Below are 9,237 nucleotides of genomic sequence, written 5' to 3'. Positions count from 1 at the left end.
TCTCAAACTTTGGGCAAAAAGCTTGAGAGACCTTGTTATATTTTCTCCATATTTGATAGTGGGAAGTTGGTTTTGATGTTGCCCCATGGTTTTTCCCTCTTCATTGGAGAGTTTTCCACGTAATTCTCTTGTGTTGTGTGTTGCTCTTGTGGTGTTTAATTATTTTGCCTCATTTAGATTCCATATATATTTTGTTCACTTGTTGCCTTGGTGTTTATTTAATTCTCACATAACCATGTCAAGAAGTGTGTTCCAACCCAACAGTTTCCAGCCGAGAAATTCTTGGGAATCCATATCAATTAGGCCATCAGAGGAGCTCATGAGAACACGAATATATTTCTTTGTTAACCCACTCATTAAAGTATCAAATGGCAATATGAATTCATCGTAAAGGGCATTGTAATCCTGAGCTACGCAAAAAATTAAATACAAAATACTCTTTCTAATTAGAAATCAATTACAAATACCAAACACTTTTAACTTTGACTAATGATTAAAAACAAAAATGGGTGTGGTTCAATCGACATTAACTTGTAAAAGATTCAACCCAAAAAAAAAAAAAAAATTTGTAAAAGATTCCATCACATGAGGTTTGAGTCTTGAGAATGACCGCTTTGCCCAAAAAATGTACAAGATTAGGACCATCTCTAAACTCATCCCTCCCAGGATCCGCATAGGCAAAACCAAGGATTTGATACTCGGAATCGGGGTTGAATCAGTAAGCAATCTGAATTGGATCGGAATCAGCCAGAATCAGTCCTATAACCCTAGAATCGACACCAGATCTGAAAACCCAGCAATCTTATCCCCGAACCCCAAAAACCGGCCGCTCTAAAATATCCAAAATCAGGATCAGTCACACCTGATTTTACATGCTGGCACCCCTCAAAAGACTCAGATTACTATAGCACACCCCCCTGTAAAATGTCCCATATGCCCCCTATTTTTAATGTTTTCTCATAATGCCCCTCTTTCAAGGTATGAAACTGCACACTATCTGTGTAGCAAACCCTCTCCCATTATTTATACATGAAAAAGTAAAACTAAACAGAACCTTTGCACCATTGTGGATCAGTTGACCTGCTAATTCATTTACATGAAACAATCAAAGAATTTCTTCCCACCATCAAAATTCTTCTTTTAACCCATATATTTTTCCTTGTTTTAGTCAGCATCACAAGGAAAACACAGATTCAAATGTTTCTGTAGATTCTCTGTATCATCTCTTTTGAGCAAAAAAATTCACACGAAGCAAAATACCTACATAGTTTTAGGCAGTGCCAGTAAGCACACAGCAAGCCTAGCACGGGTACCTTTTCACACAGTGAATTTATACTTGCCTAGGGTCCTCAGAAGAACCATTTTTAGAAGATACAGTCAACAATCCCTTGCTAGGTCATATACAAAATCCAAAATAAATAACTACAGGAAGAAAAATATAATTAAATAAATTCCCCAGTGAACTAAGAAAAATGGGGCATGATTATTTGAGATTCACTGTGAGGCAAACTAGAACTAGACCAGGGAAGATGGAGATGTTACCACCCATGTTTCCAATAATGGAACTAAAGTAAAGAGATGAAAATAAATTCTTGAAATTTTGCAATAGCTAGTCTCCAAGCTCAACAATCTTGACAACTGATGAGTCCCCAATTTTCTGGAAGACCACTATCTGGTCATTAGGCTTGACCAAGCCAACAGATTTACCATGATTCAAGGCAAGTTTCAGTCCAGACTCTTCAGTTGCCAGTCCTGATTGTGCCTGAAAGATAAAGAAAGGAACAGTTAAGCTACAAGCAATAAACAGTGTTTCAGTAGGCTGAAGAATCTGAGACATTAAAAAAAAATACATATTGTTGTTTATTGGAACCTTTATGCTCTGAATAGTTAAAAACAAACATTTTTTTTGGAGATGAATTAAGAAAGATGTGCCCACATGGCCACATCTTTATTTTCTCTATGTCTCATCTGTTATCAAACTAAATTAGTGGAATGCAATTGTTATTATTTAATATGCATTGACTAGGAAAAAGGTAATCAGAGCTCAACCTATTCCCATCAAGGACTGTAAAATTCTATTCAGCAGTTGAAGTACATGAAAATATTTTTAATTTAGTTCAAGTATTTTCATATGAATATGATTCTACAACTACTTCCCTTTGATGATCAGAAGCCCTGGGGATCAGGACAGTGCAGGTGCTTGGCATCCCAAAGAAGCCACATCAATATCTTAGTCAATATGATCAACCATCAATCCCCATCTTCACTGCAGTTTGAACACAAACCAACACAGCTATTTTTTTCCCAGTGAGATTTTGGAGCTCATCCAGCATCCGCTGCCAATTCATGGTGTCATTGGGGGCCTAGGATATCTCTAAGAGTTTCCTTTTTCAAGGTCCCTCCTGCAGACTAAAAATGACAGCTCAATTAGAAGGGAATTCACAAGCCATCTGACTTGGAACAAGAATCCTTAAGAGGTTTCTAGAAAATGCAGCGGCTTCCAATTTTCCCACAGGTTATTCTGCATTAGAACTTGGATAGGATCTTTAAGGACTTTGATGATACAGCTCTTATTTATGGAACATGTATCTCAAAATAATGAATTGAGTTTCTGGAACTTTTGAGAGGCAGCTTCCATTCTGTTTCAGTCTTGAAGTTATTATCAGCATCTCATTTTTAGCTCTAATATAATAAGGTCAAAAATACAATGACCAGAATGCTCATAAGGGATCACCCAAAGCAGTTTACAAGAACACCAAGCCAAGTGTTGGGATTAATCAAATCCACTTGTCTAGTGTGTATTGAGAAACCAATAATCCAATGTAAAATTACCAAACAAATATAACCAAGCACATAACAGAAATAAAATTGCAAGAAAGCAATCACACAATCAACACCAAGAATTTTAAGTGGAAAAACCCTCCAGTGTAGAGGGGAAAAACCACGGGACAAATATTGCACCAATCCACTATGAGAAAAATAGGTGTACAATGATTCTCTCAAGTTTTTTCCCAAACTTGAGATGTACAAGCAATTAGAGACAATACAAAAGGGATTACCTCACAAAAAGCCAAATCAAGTTCTCACCACAAACACCACGTCTCTCAAAGTCTCCTTGCTTTGTCTCAAAGTTACAGTAGAGACACAAGACTTCAAAACCGATCCCAAGCTCCCTGCTCTTCTTTCTCCTTCTTCTCCTCTTCTTCCTTTTCTTTTCTTTCTCTCTTTTTTCCTATCTCTGGTTTTCCTTTCTGTTGTATGCTCTTCTCTTGAGAACTTACTGCCAAGAAACCAAAACCAAAAGAAAAAAAAAATAATAATAAACAAACAAAGCCAAAATTGGTTTTACAAAACCCACCGCCTTAAGCCCTCTTTAGAGCTTGACAGTTCAAGTTCTAGGAACTTGGGCCTTGGGCTGGATAATAATGTGGGTATGGGCCCCACCAACAATCTCCCCCTCCAGCCCACGAGGAAGGAGATCCACCATGCGACTCCTCACTTGGAGTCCATCCCGACCAAAGTTGTGCTAAGCTCAAGCTTCTCCCTGGGAACAACCTTGGTCATCATATCTGAAGGATTCTTCTCAGTATGAATCTTCTTAAGACAAAGTAACTGCTTCTCCACAATTTCACGTAGCCAATGATCTCTCACATCAATATGCATTGTGCGGGAATGATACATAGCATTCTTGCTCAAGTCCATAGCACTCTGACTATCACAAAATACTACGTACTCTTCTTGCTTCAAACCCAATTAACCAAGAAAACGCTTCATCCATAACATCTCTTTACCTACTTCTGTAGCAGCAATATACTCAGCTTCAGTTGTAGATAGAGCAACACATTTTTGCAATCTGGACTGTCATGATACAGCTCCCCCTACAAAAGTAAACAAGATCCCTGAAGTGGATATTCTACCATCAAGGTCACCTGCCATATCTGCATCTGTAAAGCCTTCCAAGACTGGTTTGGAATCCCCAAAACTCAAACACAATTTGGAACTACCCCTCAAATATCTGAAGATCCACTTCACTACTTCCCAATGTTTTCTGCTAGGATTAGCCAAAAATCTGCTCACCACACCAACTGCATTGGCAATATCCAGACATGTGCAAACCATTGCATACATTAAGCTCCCAACTGCAGATGAATAAGGAACAGTTGCCATCTCTTCGTTTTCTTCTTCAGTAGAGGGACAAGTCTTCTTCCTCAGCTTGAACCGACTTACAAGAGGTGTGCTAACTAGTGTTGGTTGAACCGTGGGTCAGAGAGAGGGAATAAAATAATGGAATTGCTTGTATTGATGAGAGAAAGGTCCCTCTATTTATAATAGAGGGGAAGTTACAAATAATAGAAGCTAGGCGATGTGGGACTAAAACCCACATAGCCGACATAAGCTAATAACACTTAATAACATAAAATTAACCCCAAAAGGACCAGATATGGGGGTATTCTGGTGTACATTATTCTAACACACCCCCTCACGCTGGATTATACAAATATGACAGAAGGAAGATCCAGCGTGGACTAAAGAAAAAAAAGTCTCTTCATAACAATGCTAATACTCCCCCTCAAGTTGGCGCATACTAGGTACTAATGCCCAACTTGAATAAAACGGGAAAAATAAGTTGTAGCAGAATCCAACTTCAGAATGAATGCAATTCCCAAATAAACCTTCAAGAACTTGAAAAAAATAGACCTTCAAACTTGGACAGACTTGATCAGCAAAAAGGGCATCTCTCACCAATCTTTGTTCAATAATGAATCTCTGAAGTATAATCTTGAAGATAAGTAACTAGGGTAGCCGTCAGATGAGTCAAGCAGCAGTAAAAATCAAGCAGCAGAAAAAAATCAACCCAATTTGTAGAACCTCATATAGGCAGGTAATAAATAAATATCTTCAAAATTTTTAACACCAGCCTCCCCCTTATGGCAAACTTAACCCAATAACAAAGTAGATACCCTTTGGCAATAGTGAAACCTCTGACCTTCTATGTTTTGCACCAAGTGTCCCTGCATATTCTGCTCTCTGCAATGGCTGCAGATATACTGTAAATAATCCCCCCCTCACGTGTAGTGCATGTGGACATACAAGAGATGAATGTAGAGATAGGGCAAAACATAACATTCCAAAGTTTGTCAATGGCTGCCAAGTGTAATGGAAAAAGAAGAAAAGGTAAACAAGAGAATACCATGATCTTCCAAAGTGTTTATGGGGAATGCCAAGGTATGTTTCGAGAGGTGGTGAAGGAAAAATAGCAGTGGGATTATGAAGGAGTAAATTATGCAACATAAAGTTCCAACCATCTTCCATTGATCAAACAAACACTTTTGATGGAAACCCCTGCATGGGAGAAACTCCTAACTCCAATGGGAAAATCTGAGAAGTATACCGATCTGATTTGAAGTAAGGAAATGATCCATCTTTCAAGGCTTGATCAATCTTCAAACAGGGAGGAGTAATTGTGCGAAAAACTCCAAGGTAGAAACTCCCACATGCTAAACAATACTAACGAAGATATCTGGACAGCAACTGAATGAAGAAGCTTCAACAAAAACTGGATCAGATCTGAATCAGTAACAATGCTAGGATTCAAACTCCAAAGTATGCTGGATTTAAACCAGAAAGGCTCCACATAACTGAATAGGTTCATAGGTGCAGCCAATAACTGTAGAACACACTGTTGTAGTCCCAAAGAAGCTGATCTCTAGGGTAGCAGATTCGAGTCTTCCATAACGAAAGAAATTCAATCTCCAATAAGAGAAAACTCAGTCATAATCATAGGGCAGCAGTATGCCACTTGAAGGCAGCAATAACACATCAACCAGTCATGCTGATGGAAACCAATCAATAATACCAGCAAATAGATAGTGAAGCTCAAAATAACCAGCAAAGATAAGATAAATAACCAGACAAATCCATAGGCAGTTGAAGCAGTCCACCATAGAGGAATAATTAAGTGAAATAGGGTATGAATTGAAGAAACCAAGCCAACAGAATGAACTATAACTTTTACTAAAAAAACCTGATGAATGATGCTGAATAATGGGCTGAATACTCCTCTGATGTTTATAAAACTCTCCTCAAAAAAATCAACAATAGTGGACTGCCCTAACCCTTAGATCGATTATAGCCAGGGTTTTGTAAAAAACCCTGAAAGTGAATATTGATTGTAGGGAAGGGGGCTTCAACAAAAGTGAGGATGACTTGTCAAAAGTGCAGGCTTACAGGCTAACCTCAACTGCTGGAATGGATCTCCAGTTCGAATATCCAATCTTCTTGGTAATTGAGACTTGATCTTCATATGGGAGAAATACCAAAAATCGCAGAAAAAGAGGGCAGCATCTATCTTGTGCAGTAGACCTTCTTCAAGTCATAAATAGTTGAAGTAGAATGTCCTTCTTGATGGTAGAAACACCAACAAAAAACTCCAATAGCAGCAGGTAACCCTAACCCAAAAAATCGATTAATGTCAGGGTTTTGGAAAACCCTAAAAAATAGAGATCGATTGGGGTCAGGGGTCTTCAAACACTTGGAAAGAGGCAAATACTGAGATTGAGTGGTCTCTGTAGGTGGAGTAATCATCCTTCAAAAAGCAGCAAGAACTCAAACTAATAATCCTAATATCGATTTGAGTTAGGGTGTTAACAGGGAACCATAAAAGGCAGGATGTAGAGATTTTACTGTAGGGACAGATCCAGCCATTAGATTGTGTTCAAACTGAGGTCGATTAGGGCTTGGATTAGTTGGGAATTATCATTGAAATTAGCTGCATCTAATAAAGGGAAACCCCAAAATCGATTAGAGTCAGGGTTTTGAAAAACCCTGACAAGGTGAAATCGATTTGGGGATCTAGGCTGGAAAAAATAACAATTGATGGAGATAAAGAAAAAGGGAAGTTAGGTTTAGGAATAGGGTAGAATAGGGCTGGAAAAAGGCTGCATAGGGTGTTCCTAAATTAGAGGATTAGGTTTATAGAGATCTAATCTCAAAGAAGGGGAACTCCAAATCACAGATGAGGCTTCCAACAGGGTTTTTTAATAAAAAACGATAGAAGAGAAAGGGGGGCAGCACTAAATCATCGATATTATGTCTACCTCATTAGTGCTGCCCCTGTTTTTGGGCTAAAAGGGAAAAGACCAGGAGCAGGAAAAAACGAGAAAAGGGAGAAGAGGAGGAGAGATCAATTAGAGGAAAATAAGGGAGAAAATAGGGTTTTTTCTTCTCTCTAACCTAGATCAGACCAGCTCTGATACCATGTTGGTTGAACCGTGGGTCAGAGAGAGGGAATAAAATAATGGAATTGCTTGTATTAATGAGAGAAAGGCCCCTCTATTTATAATAGAGGGAAAGTTACAAATAATAGAAGCTAGGCGATGTGGGACTAAAACCCACATAGCCGACATAAGCTAATAACACTTAATAACATAAAATTAATCCCAAAAGGACCGGAATACCCCCACGGTATTCTGGTGTACATTATTCTAACAACTGGTTTAGCATTTTCATGTTGAATCTCTCAAGGACCCCCTCAACATACTGTTCTAAGACTCTCTAGTATTGGGCCTCAATAGTTTGCTGGAAAAAAATATTGCAAGATAAATAAGGGGATTCATGTCAGTATTTAAGTTCATTGAGATGGGGTACGGTGATTCATTTCTTAGCTCTTACGTTTAGTGCCCAGTTCTTGTAAAATTTACTACACAATAGTATCAAATTAGTATTTTCTGTAAAACTTAGTAGTCCAATAGACATTTAGATGGACAGAGAAGAGACTAGAAAGTCCTTGTGCGTTGACCAAGCAAAAGATTTATCCTGGGATTTATCACCATTTGATTATTTGACCAATTTCTGAATATTTTTATATATTCAGAGACTAGAAACAATCTCTAATAAACTGAATTTGTTCTGTTTTTAGCTTGAGTTACTGAAATAAATAAATAAATCATAAACTTCAGCTTGGACTGTTCTAGTTGCTTCCATAAACATTTATGTTTTGCCATCTAGAACGAAGGGATAACATTTTTTATTTTTTTTTAACCCGAATATTCTCTAGGACCCGGGGCAGCCCCTAGAATTTTATTAATAACCAAAAATAATCAAAGAATACAAGGGGGGGATATGCCGCCTTACCCCTAACCCAGAGACAAACAAAAAAGAATCAATATGCACTATTGCCTAAGTACAGGCAAGCCAGCCCTATCTTCCCTTAGGATGCGACTCAAATCTCCCTGTGGCAGATCACCCTGACCAAAAGTGGTGGACCGCCTAACATTGCACGCATGGTTTGCCATCCAGTCCGCAACTCTATTACTTTCCCTATTGGCAAATGAGATGGTAGGATTTACCACTTCCAGCAGCCCCATAGACTCGCGAAACCAATACCACCCCTTCCACAAACCACATCTTCTAAGATTAAACATGCACACTGTGGAAATAGAGTCCGAGTTAATTACCACTCCCACAAGGCCCAGCTCTTGGCAAAGCTTTAAACCATCTCTTATAGCTCGTAGCTCAGCGATGGAATTCGTACACATGCCATAAAAATTAGCGAAGGCAGCCATAACCACCCCTTCACTGTCCCTTATGATCCCTCCTCCTCCCCCGTCACCCGGATTACCTTTGCTTGCTCCATCCACATTCAACTTCAATGTCATTGCGGGGCACCAGTAAATTGGGATAGGCTGAGCCACCCTAGATGGCGGGGCTGCCATTCCAAGAATTGCCAGAATCTGCTCTTCCCTCAACGAACAGCTTTTGCCTAGTTTGAAGGGCATAGGCAGACATCTAACCCAAGCCATAATGCTTCCAATGACACTCTGAGCTGTTCTCATACGCTCCCCATGCCTTCTGCTGCACCTTTCTTTCTAGAGCTCCCACACAATCAAAGAGGGCAGCAATCCTGCAATGAAGGCCGCCAGGCTATTACTACTAGCCAATTCATGCCATTGCAAGATCCGACTTTTAACATCCAGAGAGAGATCACCAGGCACATCAAAGATACCTGAGAAAAAGCTCCACGCCCTAGTAGCAGTCCCACCATAAGCAAGATAATGGTCAGTGGACTCACAACTTGGGTTCCTACAATAGTTGCACATCGACACCAGAGGGATACCGACTGTCTTCACCGATTCATCTGTGGGGATCGCTCCATTAAAAATCTGCCACGTGAAGAATCCAATTTTCGTTGGCAGCATCTGATTCCAAATCCATCTGGAGTAGCCACATTCAGGTGAG

General features: G+C 39.3%; 1 long non-coding RNA gene across 1 annotated transcript in view; it reads right to left on the bottom strand.

Annotated features, from left to right (window-relative positions):
• LOC122659859 overlaps positions 1–2,345 on the bottom strand; it is a 12,328-nt gene extending 9,983 nt beyond the window's left edge. Inside the window, exons 1-2 of the long non-coding RNA XR_006332566.1 lie at positions 1,517–2,345; positions 526–530 (exon numbers count right to left, since the gene is read on the bottom strand). This is a non-coding gene — a long non-coding RNA (uncharacterized LOC122659859). The remainder of the gene's footprint in view (positions 1–525; positions 531–1,516) is intronic.
• Between the last annotated feature and the right edge of the window lie 6,892 nt (positions 2,346–9,237).

This window comes from Telopea speciosissima, chromosome 4, assembly GCF_018873765.1.
Source record: "Telopea speciosissima isolate NSW1024214 ecotype Mountain lineage chromosome 4, Tspe_v1, whole genome shotgun sequence".
NCBI classification, from domain to species: domain Eukaryota; kingdom Viridiplantae; phylum Streptophyta; class Magnoliopsida; order Proteales; family Proteaceae; genus Telopea; species Telopea speciosissima.
Note: the sequence above shows the minus strand (reverse complement) of the source record. Positions and strands in the feature narration are given on the sequence as shown.